Genomic DNA, 17676 nt, shown 5'->3' on the forward strand with positions numbered 1-17676 from the left:
ACAGAAAGATGAGATTAAGTCAGGCCAAGACTTCCCTTCTTGTCCTTATTGTAACTATCCTCCTCCTCAACATTTCACAGTAAGGGACCAAATATGGAAGCTCAGGGTAGATTTTCTGAGTTTGTCTAGGGTGAGGTGGCTGTGGGGGAAGTGGTTCTCAGGACCAGAGGTGTGGTCATGGTGTTGACAGAGGTCATCAGGACTTTCTACCTTAAACATTGTCTCCTCGGCCTCCATTTTCTCTACCCCCCTCTCTCTTTAAGCAACCATTGGCTATCTTTTGTAAGAGAGCCACCATACCATAATAGTGTTCCCTTCTTCTGGGAACAAATCTCTCAAGGGCTTCTAGAACCTCTGAAAGCATACTGTGGACAAAATTATGTAAGCTATCATATTATTTTTTAGTTTCCACATACATGTTTTAAGTTCTTAACTTTGTGTCAAATATAAATTTTGTTTAAGGAGTCAAAGACTGACAGAAAATACTGGCAATTCCATCCTTTCCCATTTCCTGCTCTGCAGATGATACATCCTTTCAACAGTTTTGAGCTTTTATGATTTACCTTTGTATCTCCTTCCTTATTACATTTATTTATTTAATTGTGTGTGTGTGTGTGTGTGTGTGTGTGTTGCACGATATGTGTGGAGGTCTGAGGACAGCTTGTTGGATAGAACTCAGGTCTTTAGGCCTCAAAGCAGGCACCACTGCCCGATGAGCCATCTTGTTGGCCCCAGCTTGCTCTGTGTGTCTAACATGGCAGCTACAGTTCTATCTTTCCACATTTATTGCTGTTTTCATTTTCTATTGATCTAGTACTTTGGAAGTCAAGTCTGCAATTCTCTCTCTCTTCAATTTAAATTTTTATTCTTTTTGAGAATCCCATATATGAATTATGTGTTTATATATTTTCTCTCCACCCTTACTTTTAACTCCTATTGTGCCCCTTCAATCCCCCTTAAATCCCTGGTCTCTCTTTAACCATCACTGCTACATTGAAGGGATTAAAGTAACTCCGTCTTGTCCTGACTCCATTTTGTGTCTGCTTAGACACTTCTCTGTCCTCTATCCCTCCAACAACAGCACATTTGGGATTTCCATGACCGTGACCATGGTCAAGGCATATTAACCAGAATCATTAATGTTTATACAAACTTAAAATAAGGCATATTAACCAGAATAATTAATATTTATACAAACTTAAAATAACTGAAGGCATAAGTCAAATTAATTGTCATATCGTGTTTGAAATACCTACTCTGTTCTGTCAAAACAAATGTTGTAAGGTTACTTCCACCTCTGTTAGTTTTTATGGAGTGTGCCTTTAAAGAAGTTGCATCCCTCCAAGCTTCAGCACCAAGAGACTTTGAGGTATGAGCCAATATCAAAGGACTATACTCTTAACTGATTCAATCAGTTTGTTGACTGTGTCTTTCTTTAGTGGATTTATTGTGGAATATATATGCTTCCATGTCTTAGTTAGGGTTACTATTGTGATCTAACACAAGCAAAAACAATTTGGTGAGGGAAGGGTTTATTTGGCTTATATTTCCACTTCACAGTTCATCACTGAAGGAAATCAGGGCAGGAACGTGGAGGCAGGAGCTGATGGGGGAGTGTTGTTTAATGGATTGCTCAGGCAGCTTTCTTATAGCATCCAGACCCACCAGCATAGTGGTGGCAATACTCTCAATGGGCTGAACCTTTCCCTACCAAGAATTAAGAAAATGCCCTCCAGACTTGCCTACAGTCCAGTCTTCTGGAGGCAATTTCTCAGTTGAGGTACCCTCTTCTCCAGTGACTCTAGTTTGTGTCAAATTGGCATAAAAACTAGCCAGCACAATATAGATGTATACAAAGACATGAACAATCTCCTGAGTCTGTTTAGCATTCTTCATACGTAGATGTGTTTGTGTTTAGGACTGACCACTTGAGATCGGATAACCTATCATGGGGCTCTTTGCTAGAGAAAAATGATTCTTTTGCTCTCAGTGTCCAGTGATTGTCTGTAGCTCTTCTTCTAGGGGTGGAGCCTTGTGGGATGCCCATCCCCCAAGTCCACATCTCTACTCTATTTCACTTCAGTCTTCCTAGTTTTGGGTTAGGTCAAGATGTAAATCCTTAATGGTGGAGCCTGAGAAAAGGTCTGCTGGGATATGTATGAAGCATAAATCTCTCAGTCTACATCAGAGCTTTGGTCACTGCTATTTCAAACAGATGCCTACTAGTATCCACGTGCGGTCCTCTGCACTTTGTCTGTCTGAATTTCTCTTCCCCTGTGCCCCCTTAAGGTGGATCACCTTAAGTAACCTGCTCAGTGGTTCTGGAGTTGAACTGGAAGTGACACAGAGTGAGTTCCTATGGACGAACTCCTGACTAGGGCTGGAACAGGAGACAGAAGACAATTTGCTTCCTTTATTTGGACTGATAAATCCAAATGTCTAACTACCTGGTATTTAAGAAACCCAAGTAAAACGAAGTTATGGATGCTCATGGGAACAAACAGCATAGTGTTGAATTGACTTCCCTTCTTTTCCATTTCACCCATTTATTCTCTCTCACATTCCCATAGTAACTACTTCTTTGAAGGCTGTGTTTTTGGGCAAACACCATCTATTACAGATCTTTGTGGAGAAATGATTGTCTCAGTTTCAGATTCATTTCTGTTGCTGTGATAAAATACCCAAACAAAAAAGCTACTTAGGGATAAACAGTTTATTTTAGTTTTCAGTTCCAGGTTGCAGTCCATCCAAACAGGTGTGTGTGTGTGTGTGTGTGTGTGTGTGTGTATGTGTGTGTGTGTATGTGTGTGTGTGTAAAAGAGAGATTGTTTCCTGTGCTTTTTCTTTTCTTCTTCGGTAGGTGGGGAGAATCTGGAAGAAGATGGGGGAGGGAAAACCACTATCATAATATATAAAAAATATTTTCAATAATGTATTATTGAATATTGTAATGTTGTAATAATAATGTATACACATGTACAGTCTCAAACAAACATAAAACCAGGAATGACAAGGTAGCAGGAACTTGAAGCCTCTCATCACATCACATCCACAGTTAGGAGCAGAGAGCTATGAATGCACTCGGGCTCACTGTTCAGGTAGCTTCACCACCCTTATCCAATCCAGGTCCCCAAAGAGGGAATGCTGCTCTCTACTTTCAGGTCCTGAGTCTTCCCAGGTCCATCTAGGCCATCAACACTCCCCCCCCCCCAGACACACCCACAGGCCAACCTGATCAAGATGGCCCCGTACTTCACTTTCCACATCACTCCAGGCTGTGTCAAGTGAACAACTGAAACCAAACATCACACACACACACGATGGAAGAAGCAGTTCTTTTGGTTTCTTTCAGACACTGACTTAAAGACACAGCAGTTGAAGCTGTAAAAACGAGGCCAGAGAACTACAGAGTCAAGGAATCCACGGGGAATTGGGAGGGAAGGATCTGGAATGGCAAATCCGTCCTATTAACCAATGCTGGAACTGTCTTCTTTTGAATTTTTACTTATGTGACATCAGAGTGCTATCAAATTGCTGCTACCCAGGAGTTTCTGATTGCAGTGCACGAGTCCAGAATCACCTAGAGATCTCCCTTGGCTTCTTGCCTCCCTGGTGCAGATGAGAAAGGATTTTCTCTCAAATCCTAACCTTTGCCCACAACTATTTCTGTTGCTTGCAATGGCCTTCTGGTTCCTTCCTCTGCTTGCTCTTCTTATGCATTTTATGCTCATTCTTCCCTCAAGACTCAACTCAAGATCTGCATTTGGTTTGGATAGACTGCTTCTCCTTGCTAGTTTAATACTTTCCTGGAGCGCTTAAAACAGTATCACCATCTGTCCTTTGTCTTTCCATCTTCTCAATAGATGTTAATATTCCTGAAGACAGGAATTCCTTTCAGTCCTTGACATTTGATTTTATGTTCACTAAACAACTGGGTGAAATTATTATGGGGATCTTGGTAGAATGATAATAAGAGCAAGTCACAGATTAGATGCAAAGTCAAGATCACTTGACCAACTCCTCTTACTTCAAAGAAAACAAAAGAGACTGCATATAAAAATTAAGGAAGATTTACTGTGTAAAAATAACTAAGACACTGTATAAAATGAATATGATGGAATTATGTTTCATTTTTCCAAGCAAAGGAATATATTTTCTTTCAATTTTTTTTCATACCAGATACTGGCAAAGAATCCTCAGAGCCAAGGTTTCTCGACACTTAACTGAACTTTTAAAGTGCTCTTTGTCACCTAGTTGAACAGGTATTTGGATAGATACTACCAATAATCTTGGGCCAGTGGGGTGGCTGAGCAGGTGAAGGTGCCTGCGCCAAGTTTATCCACTGTTTGATGCTCTGTTTGTCACAGCATCAGAACATGCTCTACTGCAGTGGTGGTCAACCTTCCTAACGCTGCAGCCCTTTAATACAGTTCCTTACATTGTGGTAACAAAAACTTATTTTTGTTGTTATTTCACAACTGTAATTTCACTGCTGTCATGCATTGTAATGTAAATATCGGTGTTTTCAGGTGGTCTCAGATGACCTTCGTGCAAAGGGTGATTGACCTCAAAGGGGATCTCTACCAACATGTTGAGAACCATTGCTTTGCATTCTTTTCCGTGATGCTGTAGCTAGGACCCACCAACCAATGCTGATCTTTCTCCTGCCTGTTCCATGAGCTCTGCTACAGAACATGTAAGGGAGAGAGTTATAAGGGAAGAGGAAAGAAAGGGCTATGATCTTCCCATTGGTTTCCTCCTCCTATTCCTGCTATACCAGCAACAGAATGGCTCCTTGCTACAACAGCAGCAATAGCTGGTTCTAGTAGCAGCTTATTTTCTTTCCATATACCATCACCTTCTCTTCCTCATGGATCTCCATACCTATGGAGTCTCTACCCTCCTGGGACCTTTCTCTAGGTTCCCAAGATACTAGGACCAGTCAGGCTCTACCCATTCCTGGATTTTGGTTCTAAAAGTCATAACTGTGCTCATTCTGCAGTTGCCATTCCTTTGTTATTCCAATGTTCTCTTATTTCCAAACTTTCATTCCATTTTCTTTCTCAAACAATTCTGTGTGAAGCATAAAAGGTCCTTGAACTGAAGAAGTGTAAGTGTGAAACTTGTGCCTATTATCAGTTTCTGGTTGGTAGGTTGAATGTTCTTTCTATTACTACATGGGCACCAGTTCTGGTGTGTTCTCGCTGAAGGAGTAGGCAAGCATTTAAGTCTTACACATCCAAAGTCATCCATAAACTCCACAGACAGAAGAAAATTAAGCAATATTGCAAGTGGGTGAATATTAGTAGAACATGGACCAAGTGTTTCTGATATTAGAAGTGATCTGATATTAGAAGTGATTCTGGGAGATAGAGAGATGGCTCAGAGGTTATGAAGTTCAGTTCCCAGCACCCACATTGGGTAACTTACAACCAATTGTAACACCACCTCCAGGGTAATCAAATGCCTCTGGCACCTACAGGCACCAAAACTTATGTGAACAAACTCCTACAGATACCCTCCCACACACATAACTAAAAATAGTTAAATAATTCTTTAAAGAAAGTACTTCCGGAGCTCAAGAGTAACCCATGCCCTCCTCAGTCCCCCAAAGGAATATTGAAGAAGTAAATGAGGTTAGGGTTCAAGAGAAGTCTCATTCCCAAGCAAGCTCGCTTAGGATTATCCCTGTCCTTGGTCTGTCTGTTCTAGAATAGTGCAAAGAAAAAGATTTCTGGTCTCAGATATACAGAAGCAAAGCTATATGGCACCCCCTTAAAAGGTTTGTTCCTTATTGGGAAGGGAGAGGCTGAACTAATGTGTAGTGAGTTAGAAAGTAAGATTAAAAAGAAGAGTTTCTGCCGAAGAAGTTTCAAGGCACACATGGATCCCATGACCCAGGGATGGGATGTAACAGCTTAGGGCATGTCCTCTTCGTAGTCTGTACTGCTAAGTAGGGAAGAGGGAAACTTCATAGTTTAATTCAAGGCTAAATTTGATTTGCAGAGAGAGGTACTTATGAGTGCCCACCCGTAAACTAGAGAGTGGTTTTGAGAAGTTAGTTTACAGTAAGGTGAGGAAGGAGATAGGAAAGCATTCTTTGCTGAGCGTCTACTATGTACTAGTCATGGAACTACTTGAATGGAAAGGCTTTCCATTTTGAGATAATTACAGATGTATATGTTTCTATAAGGAACATAGCGGACAATGAGGAATACTGAGAATTCAAGAACAATTGCAGTGGGTTTTTGATCCTACTGCACGTACTGGCTTTGTGGGAGCCTAGGCAGTTTGAATGCTCACCTTACGAGACCTGGATAGAGGTGGGCAGTCTTTGGGCTTCCCACAGGTCAGGGAACCCTGATTGCTCTTCGAGCAGATGAGGGGGGGGGGGGGATTTGATCGGGGGAGGGGGAGGGAAATGGGAAGCGGTTGTGGGGACGAGGCAGAAATCCTTAATAAATAAATAAATTAAAAAAAAAAAAAGAAAAAACACAGAGAGACCTCTTGTAATATTTTACTGTTTCTATCCTTTCATGAAACTTAGAATTAGTAGGGGATGACATGATATAAAGCTAGGCCAGTGAAATGGCTCGGTGGCTAAAGGTTCTTGCTTCCATGGCTGACAACCTGTATTTGATACCCAAAGCCCACATGGTAAAATGAGAGAAAGAGCTCCTTCAAGTTGAATTGACTCCATCAAGTGTCTTTCTGACCGCCGTACTAGTTCTCTCTCTCTCTCTCTTTCTCTCTCTCTCTTGTTCTATTGCTGTGAAGAGACACTGTAACCAGGACAGTTCTTCTAAGAGAAAACATTTAACTGGGGGCTTGCTTATAGTTTCAGAGGGTTAGTCCATTATTATCGTAGCTGGGAGCAGCATTCCAGCATACCAACTGATCGCTGGAGCAGGAGCAGAAGCTGAAAGCTACATCCTGATTCACATGAGAGAGAGAGAGAGAGAGAGAGAGAGAGAGAGAGAGAGAGAGAGAGAGCCACTCCTGGGCCTGCCTTGGGCTTTTGAAACCTCATAGCCCACCCTCGGTGATATACTTCCTCCAAAAAGTATAACACCTTCTAATCCTTCTCAAATAGTGCCACTCCCTGATGACTAAGCCCTCTAATATACGAGCATATGGGAACCATTCTCATTTAAACCATCTCCTCTCCCTCCCCCACCAAAAAATAAAATCCTTTTTCGATATATATATATAACAAAATAAACTGCAAATGAAACCCAAACCACAAAAGAAAATACAAAGCCAAAGTTATTAGATTAAGGGCTTATTTCTAAAGTATTATTAGAGCTAAAATGAATTTAATAATATAAACCAAAACCTAGCAGCTCTGTTGGGAAGAAGGATGTTTGACTACATACAAATTAAAACTACTGAGTTGGAAGATGCATCAAATACTTTAAAAACAAAACCACTAACAGAAACACATACTGGAAACATTTATGGAAGAGAGTTGATTTCCTTTGTAATATGCTGTATGGCATCAGGAGGGGAAGGACCAATAACCTGTAGAAAGGGAACGGAACACAAGCAACACTCCACATAAACAATGTATGAAATAATTCTCACCTGACTTCTAACCAAGAAGTTGCTAATTAAAATGTTACCGCGGTATCACATTTATCCTCTTGTGTTGCTACAGAGTTAGATATAACCATTATGAGAGGGTGGAGAAAAGAGGCTGGTGCATGAAGATTTTAATCGGTATGTTAAAAAAAACAAAGGAGAAAAACAGGTGTGACACAAGAGTGCCATTGTAGAGAAGTCTCAGCTGTGTAAAAATGGGTAGGCCTTTTACTATAATTGTGTTATCCATTGGTTGGTTCACTCTAGATTCAAGAGCTGGGGCTAATCTTAGAAACTGTAGTTTATCAGGTCATCCCGCCCTTTATAGCTGGCAAATTCTCTCTTGAAGGGTTCAGAAGGGTAAGGTAATATAATGCCTTTGTATGCAATAACAATGCATGCATGTGCACACATATGCAGAAACATTCAGACAAAAGCACAAGCAATAGATGACTGCGTTGTTTTGAGAAATAGGATTTGTGAGAGGATGTTACTGGTTTTGTATATGTGTGTATGTGGTATATGGGCATGTGTGTGGTGGGAGCACATGGGTGTGAGGTTATGCAAGAGTGTGTAGGCTAGAAGCTGACCCTGGGTGTCCTCAATCACTGTCTCTCACTGAACCAGAATCTTTAATTTGGTGAGTCTTGATAGCCAGCTTATGCCTCAGATGCCCTGTTTCCACTTCCTGGATGCTGGGATACAGGTTACAGGGAGGATACCATGCCTGCCTGGCTCTTTTGTGGATGCTGGGATTCGAATTCTTGTCCTCACACTTGTGCAACAAGCCCTTTCTCCCCTGGGTTGTCTCCCCAGCTGCCAATGTTACTTTTTTATAACATGCTATTGACACTAGGAATACTTTGACAAGTGCATGTAACACTATATAACTAGGATTAGAAGTTACTGGTGGCATCAGTAATAATTTCCAGGCATACTGAGGCTTCTCTATTCAGAGGCCAAGTCTGTCATGTTCAGAGTTAGTTAACCTTTCACCTGTTGAGAGATCTTCTCTGCTCTTTCTGCCCAGGTTTCCTTCTTCTGCCATATCTTTAGCATCATAGTTATCCAGTGTCATTTTATCCATAATAATTACTGCAATTAAGAATTCTGACCCATTTGTTTACCTACTTTCCTCTCGTCTTTTCTCACTATGGAATCAATTCCAAGTGAGCATGACTTAGTATCTTGCTATCACTGTACTCCTTCCTACCAAGAGGTTTCTGGTGTACAGCAAATGCTCAGTACATATTTGTTGGATGGATGGTTGCATGAGTTGTAAATAACATTAAAAAGGACTGGGACTATATATTGACCCATTTTGCTTAGAACACAAATTGAGTTTCTGGCTTCATTCTCTCTCTCTCTCTCTCTCTCTCTCTCTCTCTCTCTCTCTCTCTCTCTCAATACAATGCACAATTAGTGGCTGCTCTATGCTATAAATGATAGCAAAATAATGTTTATGCTGTCCTCATGGAACTTACAATTAATTAGGAGGAACAGAAACATGGGTCTTGACTGGTCAATCTATTATTGGCTGAGGAGTCCCTCAACCAGGAGAGGTCAAGTGACTGCCAGGGAAGTCATGATGTTGTTTCCATAGCTGGTGGGGTGTGGGGAGTTCCTGCTCCTGCATATTGAAAGACAATCTTGGAAACCAGCTTCAACTCTTAACTACTGGGATATACCCCCACGCAGAGAGGAATCTTGTGTGTTATCTGTCTTCTGCCGGGTTTTCTCTCCCATATGGTTTCTATGGCTCCCCTTAAGCTCTGGAGCATGGCGGGACTGCTGCCACAAACGCCAGCTGGCTTGTGGGCCCCATTTTCTCACCTTCTTCCTGCCAACCCCATTTCAGAGAGCTGGGCCTGCTTCCCACGTTATCCAGCCTTATCTCAGAGTACATTCTCCCAAACACAATCCTCTTACAATGGAAGAAGGGATAGAATAAGGATAGAACATTTTTTTCTAATAATCTTTGGATCTTTGGCCTGGAACCCTTTGCTAACAGTGACTCATCTCTTTGAGTTAATGCTCTACCCTCTTTTTGGCATATTCTAATATCTCTAATGATAAAGAGGGCACTTTGAAATATTGAATTAATAAAGACGGAGGAAACAAAAACATTTAAAATCTCAGCGGGAAAATGTGAATTAGGTACGAGAGTATGGCTTTTGGGTTATGGATGTTCACAAGTCAAGGGGATCCTGTGTGTGTGTGTCCATTCTTTTTGGTTTTTGTTTGTTTGTTTTATGGGGGGCAGGATAGAGACAGTGATCTCACAGAAAGTGAAGTGGTTTGATTGCAGTCATGATCAAGTTTCCTGATCCCACTTGCCTCTGGAAGTGAAGGATGAGCCTATTGAGTGTTAAGTGAACATCTTTAGGGAGGCCATCAGCAGGCTGGGTCACTGAGCACTTAGACTCAGGAAGACCATGTTTCTGATGCCTTCTTTTACTCATGTAGGGGTTAAAGGTCTTGGTTCCCATTAGAGAAATATTGACTTGGTCCTAGTTTTATTATTGGTCATGAAACAATATATCTTTAAGTAGTAGTTTATGCATTCCTAAGAGACAGATGGCAAAAGTATCTGCTTCATAGAATTATAAAGATTAAATGAGCTAAAGTAGTAAAGCACATAGCAAAATCCTTGGCTCATATCAGGAACTTGATAAACACCGGCTATTTAAAGTGGGGTTATTAAAGAAGAATTTTTCCTACCAAATGCTGTTGTGAACAGCTCTCCTGATGCCTGAGATACTGGACGAGCCAGCATCCTCTCAGCCCTACTTTTCTCTTTGTTTAAATGTTCATATCCTCAAAAATGACTTTACAATTCCTTTTACCTACCTTCTTCAAAAAATAAGACACTGCGTGTCTGGGGTATCTTCAAGTCCTGATAGTTTTGGAGAGCATGTAAGAGGTAGAGGAGACTCATGCAGGCGAAACGTTAAGATTCTGTGATGATTACAGCTATTCCCTACGTCTTTCTCTTGACACGGTCTAACTTTCCCATTGGCTGGAATACAGCAAGTTAGAACCTGAGCCTTTGAAGACCACAGTGTTCCTTAACATGTCTAACCTGGGATTTGGAGAAGTTACTGAGTTGGTTCTAGCTTGCTGTCTAGTTCTTCTATTCTTAAAGGCTAAAGAGAGGTGCCATATTTTTTCTTCCTGTCTTGCTTCATGAGCAGCTACAGGCTCAGAACTTATGTCAAAAAACTGAGGAAGTCGAGTTCTCGCGAGAGCTGGGCCTCTTTCCAGGCCAGCACTCCGTAAGGGCGAGCCATGTTCAGCTCGAGAGAAGTTGGTGGTGGCCGGAAAGCCATCATAATTTTTGTACCAGTTCCTCAGATGAAATCCTTACAAAAAAAAAAATCCAAGTCCGGTTGGTTCGTGAATTGGAGAAAAAGTGCAGCGGGAAACACGTAGTCTTCATTGCTCAGAGGAGGATTCTGCCCAAGCCAACTCGGAAAAGCCATATGAAAAATAAGCAGAAGCCGCACGCTCACCGCAGTGCACGACGCCATCCTTGAGGACTTGGTCTTCCCGAGTGAGATTGTGGGCAAGAGGATCCGTGTGAAACTGAACAGCAGCCGGCTCATAAAGGTTCATTTAGACAAAGCACAGCAGAACAACGTGGAGCACAAAGTGGATACTTTTTCTGGTGTATATAAGAAGCTCATGGGCAAAAATGTTAATTTTGAATTCCCAGGGTTTCAGTTGTAAAGAAAATGACTGAATAAAGTGTCATTCGTTAAAACAAAACAAAACAAAACAAAAAAACCTGAGGAAGTCATAGGACCTCATGATGAAGCTACTACTATTGTTTAGCTAGATATACATAATGCACCCACCAAACTGTCTTCTGAGTGAGTATGCTTCTGTCCATAGATTAGTGATTCAATCAACTTTGTGCAGAGAAGCTTCTGCTTGTCGTGGGCAGTGATTAATGCAGAGACTCAAAGCTGGTCAAAGTCTCGAGTGTTGCAGGAGGCTGCTTGTTCATTCCCAGTAGCTCAGACCTGAAGTAATCACACAGAAACTATATTATTTAAATCACTGCTTGGCCTATTAGCTCTAGCTTCTCATTAGATAGCTCTTTTACACCTTAATTTAACCCATTTCCTTTAATCTGTGTATTGCCATGTGGCTGTGGCCTCCCGGTAAGGTTCCATCCGGCATCTGTCTCTGGCAAGGGCTACATGGCTTCTCCTTGACTCTGCCTACTCTCTCTCTATATATCTCTTCCAGCCTGTCTATATTATGTTAAGCCATTGGCCAAAAGCAGCTTCTTTATTCATTAACCAATAAAAGCAGCACATACACAGAAGGACTTCCCACACCACTCGAAAACAAGTTACTTTGAGCACTTAGTCCTCGATGGGATGTTCACAGCATCTCCTCCAAGGCTCATGGACATCAGGAAAAGAGGGCAGAAGGAGTAAGAACCAGGGGAAGATGTATGGAACTCTGTTTTGGGGAGGCATGAAAATATCACTCAGGAGCTCACAGCATCTGCTCACCTGCATAAGACCTGCACAAGACTGGACATGCAAACATCCCATCAGGGGCTGGGAAAAGTTTGGAAGCCCCCATTACTTCCTGTGGAATTGCTGGCTGCTAATGGTTGGCAGGTGAAAAGGAGACATTTAACTTAGTGGAGTGGCCACTAGTAAGTTTCCTATACTCCTATAAAAACCAGCCACTCATGAGTATGTAAATAACCCTATTGAAAAAAGCCATTGGACTACTACAACAAACAAAAGGTTTGAAAAGAGAAGGGGACTTACTTGCAAGAGAAAGGGGATTAGTGTCAATTGGAGGGGGCAAGAGGATATGATCAGATACATTATAAACATGTATTAAAATAATATAATGGAGCCTCCTATTGTGTAAAATATATCCTAATTAAATCATTAAAATGAAAAACAAATCCATGTTCCCAGAGAAAAAGCAGTTCAGGCGGCCAGGGTAAGGTAAACGGCCATAATAAACTACCCTTATGATTGTTTTCTAGTCCTTTCGTCCACTTTTAACAGCATAAGACTTTCTGAAGATCCGTGGAGTTATCTGGGAAGCGTTGAATGCAAATTCCTTAGCTCTACCCATAGAGAATAAAATATGGTAGATTCGGAGTAGAGACTTGAAATAAGAATTTCTAATGAGCTCCGATGTGTAATTTTGCATTAGAGTAATTTGTACCAGATGGAACTATATATACTGAGCTACTGGCACATACATCAAGGTGTCAGTTACAAAGTTAACAAAACCCATCTCTCTTTTGTATTTTTAATTCTGCTTTGGTGCTAACATCTCCTTTTCCTAAAGTTGAGATATGATTTCAGTGCTTAAAAAGATGAATAGGACAGAACCAGAGAATTTACAGAGTAGCTTTCATTGTTACAATATCACGAGTGAGGGACAGTGAACTGGCTCAGTGGGTAAACGTGCTTGCTGCTATACCTGGTGATTTGAGGTCCACCCTGGGACTCACGTGGTGGAAGAAGAAAGCTGACTCCTGCACGTTGTCCTATAACTAACCACACATGAGCCATGGCATGCACACAAATAAATCAATAAAAGTAATCAGAATATATTGTATGACATTCTCAAAGAATAAATAAAATGCTGGAAATGTAATAAAAAGTTTAAAATATGATAAGTAAAAAAGGTACAAATACTATTAACTTTTGAAAACAGTAGAAAAGTAGAAATAAAAGGCACATACATATTCAAATATCTGTAAAAGGGAACACAGAAACCAAAAGTCTTGGTATAATATTGAGTATAGCTATGTAAAGTAGAAACAACTGTGAAGGGAAAGCTAATCTTTTGTGTTTATCTTTGGAAATATTCTGACTCTTAAACTATATTAATATTCTAATATTTCAAAAGAATATGAATTTGGCAAGAGCAAACTCCTAGAATTGAATACAAGTGGAAACATTTGAGTTGAGCTTTAGATTCAAGTTCATAATATGAACAAAAAGATTTCAATTGAGAAAAAAATTGGAATTGTGTTCCATCATTGGAGGTATATTTTCTAAAGACAAAATCCTTTGTTGGTATGACATCATTTGAAGCCATTTTCTGTGGTTTAGAACTGAACAAATGAGCAAATTTGTGAGTGTTTTAGAGAAAGGGTTTTTTTTTAACCATAGAAGACACAAATGTAAAAAAGGGGAAAGAAAAGAACCCCATTGTACTGGATCTTAGTTAAAGGCATCAGTGTGGACTCCTGACTTCAACAGAACATATATTTACTTGCTGGGTATAATGAAAGGCAAGAAAGATCTTATACCCGGGAGCAAGGAATGCCCTTGTCATCCTTACCCTGATTTCTGACTACCACCTCCCAGACAAAGGAATAATAAAAAACTGGTCTATGAAATGAAGAACAAAGTCTACCACAGCACGAAGTTGCACCAAAAAGAAAAAAAAAAGTGCTCAAACATTCACACACTACACACACACACACACACACACACACACACGTGAAAACAAAAGCACACATCCAGAAGCTAGGTTGAAGGAGGGATTTCTACTGGCTAAATTTGGGACAGCTGAGATGTCAAAACAAACAACCCGGAGAATGAATTACAAGCCATTTATTCTTCAAAATGTATGTTCATAATGGTACCAACAATATTGGAGATGAATGGAGAGAAGAAAGATAAGTTCACCTCTACAGAGAATCATAAAAGCAGAAATAATGGGAAATTATAATTTTCTAAGTCTGTGGATCAAAATTACAATAATTGATTCAAGCAAGTCATCAAAGCATGCTAAAATTATTGAATAAAATATTGGTCTTTGGCTGGGGGAAGAGTTCAGTGGTACAGTGCTTGCTTAGCATTTAAAAGGCCCAGATTTAATATCAGCACTGCACAAAGCAAGTTTTTAAAATTATCCACTTTCAAAAATACTCGTTTTTTTTAGAGAAGAATATCCTATATCTGCAATAGAGAAATCAGGCACAATTATGTGAACCACATGATTAAATTTGCAATTGCTGCATTAGACAAACAAATAACACACGCCTCCTGATACACTAGGAAGGACATAATGTCTGAAAATATTGAATCATATTCTAGTCACAATGAAGTGATGAAATAAATTCAAACTGACAAGTGGTTTGCAAAACGAGTGTTCTTAAAAAAAACAACTAAGACACTGTTTTAAAAAATTACTCAAGAGACAAGGCTAGTAAATATGCAGAATTCCTGACTGGTCCTGGGTCTTTCAAAATGTCATCATAAGACATTATTTAGACAACTTGGAACATTAGTCAAGGAAAATATGTCATGGAACAATATATACAACTTTCTGAAAATGATAAATTCTGTGACTATAGGAGAACGACCTATTCTCATGAAATCTATACCATAATATCTAGGACTAGAGAACTCTGATGTTTGTCATTTAATAGTTTATCACAAAGAGGAAAAAAAGAGCAGTATGATAAAATATTAACAACTACTGAACCTAAGCAAATAGTAGCATGTATTTACGTTGTTACTGTTGCAACATTTTGGGTATTTGAAATTTTTCAAAATACAAAACCTGGGCTTTAGGGTATTGTTGGTTACAGCCTATAGTATTACCAGAGTACTGGGATAGACATGTGCCTGTTAAGAGCTGCACTGCTTGATTACTTTCTGTCTCTATGATTGACTGTATCCCATCCCCCACACCTCAAGATGCGCTTGTCGAGGTCCTGTAGCCCAGGAGCTAACTGGGGGTTTGGTGCGTGTTCTCTGTCTAATATCTCAGAGGGATATTTCCCACTCAAGGGCATCTCCAGAGAGCTAACAGCCAACAGAGTATCAATGCAATTCTGGGGTAAGATCATCTTTTTATGATAGTAATTTGTTACACTAGTTTGCCACGTGTCTGCTGCTTCCTTGTTAATCCAATAATCTATATGAGAAAAGCAATTTGACTTACCTCCTTCCCATCTGCCGCCCATCATCCAATCTATATCTTAACTATCAGTGATTTATTAGTGGCGTCTGTGCATCTCTGTCCCATTGGCCTCCCCCTTTTCAGGTTCCTACTTGGATACACTCCCTGAGTGTGTTAGAAAGGCAAACTCAGCATGGAGATTAAAAGCAAAGAATGGAATGACAAACAAAGCTGCGGTTCCAGGTTGCTCGAGTCAAACAATTAACATTTATGCACATGCATGTGCTAAGAAGTCCATTTCAGACCTACTGTGTAAGAAATGTTTGAAACGGGACATTTTTCATCATCAACCTGATTACTTTGGCAGGTTGGAATTAGTTATTGGCTCCAGCGTTTCAATTCAGTGTTGCGCTTCTCCCTTGAAACTCCCGGATGTCCATTTACGTGAACTGAAGGCAGTGCATGAGCCCTGGACCATGGTTTCTTTCCTGCAGAGATGAGAGAGTAGGTAGCTACAGGGAAGATGTACCAGAGCTGATCTGAAGCAGGGATTCTGTCTTTAAAAGAGTGAGGCTTGTTCTCTGCCCATCAGAGCACTGACTGCGGTCCCGAGCTTCCCCTTTCTCTGCTCACCCTGGACTACTCAGAAACACGATAGCTGCAGGACAACACTCCAGAGGAGAAACCTGATGGTGTTTGGGCCCAGGAGAAATGACATGCAGGGCAGTGCTTGGCTGTCTGCTGTGAACAGAACGTGCCTTTCACGTAGATTTCACACGGCCCGACACAAAAGTGTGGTAACGAAAGAAGCACGAATGTGGGTGTCCATGCAGGACCCACCCATTACATTGTCTGTCTGCAGCGTTTGTGAAGTAGGAGTCCATACTGGAGAGTAGTTAAATCACTGGCTAAATCTGAACTTTGACCATACAGTTTCCTATTTTTCCGAACTACGTAAAATGTATCTATTTTTCATATCTCAGTTATTTCTTTAACATAGGACTGCTGTTGCCCCTCATGGCGGTAATAACCCATTCAACTGTTCATTGTTCCCATTCTCCATTTCTCATTCAGAGTTTAATCCTTAACTCCCATTTCCATAAGCAATTATTTTTTTCCTCATGTCCTACGAGGCCTGAGATCTTTTCTTGCTTTCCCTTGGCCTTTATATGGCTTGTTTGGATGTTTTAAAACGTCTACCCTATGGTAAGTCCCCTATCATCATGCCAGACAGTGACTCTCCAATCCCTGCTGAGAAAGTGGCACATAGATGATGGTAAGAATGAGCTGCTGATACATTCAAGGGTGCTTTCGAGGGATAGATAGTGAAAACAGACCATTGGTCCTGTCCTACCATTAAATCATCATCACTTTCATTCCAAAAGTCACGATAGGTTGTCATCTTGCAAGTAACTAGAAGTGTGCTGTGTGAGACAATAGTTCTGAACCTCATGCATTCCATTTTTTGAGGTGGCTACAGGTTGTGATTTTGCACAGCAGTTGGGGTAAATAGCTTGTCCTCATGAACTAAATGCCAACTGTCTCAGGGTGGGAATTGCCGGGCGACGTTCCTACTCTCCCTGTGGTTTCAGCACAGTGCATTGTATTCAGGAAGTGCTCAAAGAAGAGCTTGAGAAATTTTGTGATTGCAATTTTACATTTTTGCTATGATTTCTTTTCCTTGAGTCATTTTCTTCCAGACCCCTGCATTATGAAACCTTTTCTCCTGTCCAAGAGTTGCATTTCTTCATAAAGAAATCATCTCCTTCCATCTTTGCTTAATTAACAGCCTTTTCCAGCAGTTTTCGCCCCTTCTCTCTGACAGTTTCCCACTATTGTCTGTCTGCAGCTGTTCACAGTTGAGAAGCTGAGTAGACATGCTAATGAGAGCCTCGTGTGTGGGAAGAGCACCTCCGATTTCTCCTGGACTGGCCAGGCAGCCTGTTCCTACTTAATCTTTCTAAAATAAGCTTTACTTGGCAGTCAGGGGCTGGGTGATTTGCAGTTTTATTCTGTGGAGGAAGTTCTTGCCTGCACTCGTTATCTGTGTTTCTATTTAGGCACAAACAAACACCCTCATGCTCCAAAATGCCTCCTGTCTACACCACACATCAAATGCCAGAGCCAACCTTGCTCGTGAACTTGTCCAAATGACAGAGAATCAGCTTTCATTACAGGCTTTTTCTA

General features: G+C 40.7%; 1 pseudogene; it reads left to right on the plus strand.

Moving 5' to 3' along the window:
• Positions 1–10869: 10869 nt before the first annotated feature.
• LOC121461621 lies at positions 10870–11310 on the plus strand (annotated as a pseudogene).
• The last annotated feature ends 6366 nt before the right edge of the window (positions 11311–17676 follow it).

This window comes from Microtus oregoni, unplaced genomic scaffold (genome assembly GCF_018167655.1).
Source record: "Microtus oregoni isolate MIOR12 unplaced genomic scaffold, Mior012 000023F_ref0000262, whole genome shotgun sequence".
Classification (NCBI taxonomy): Eukaryota; Metazoa; Chordata; class Mammalia; order Rodentia; family Cricetidae; genus Microtus; species Microtus oregoni.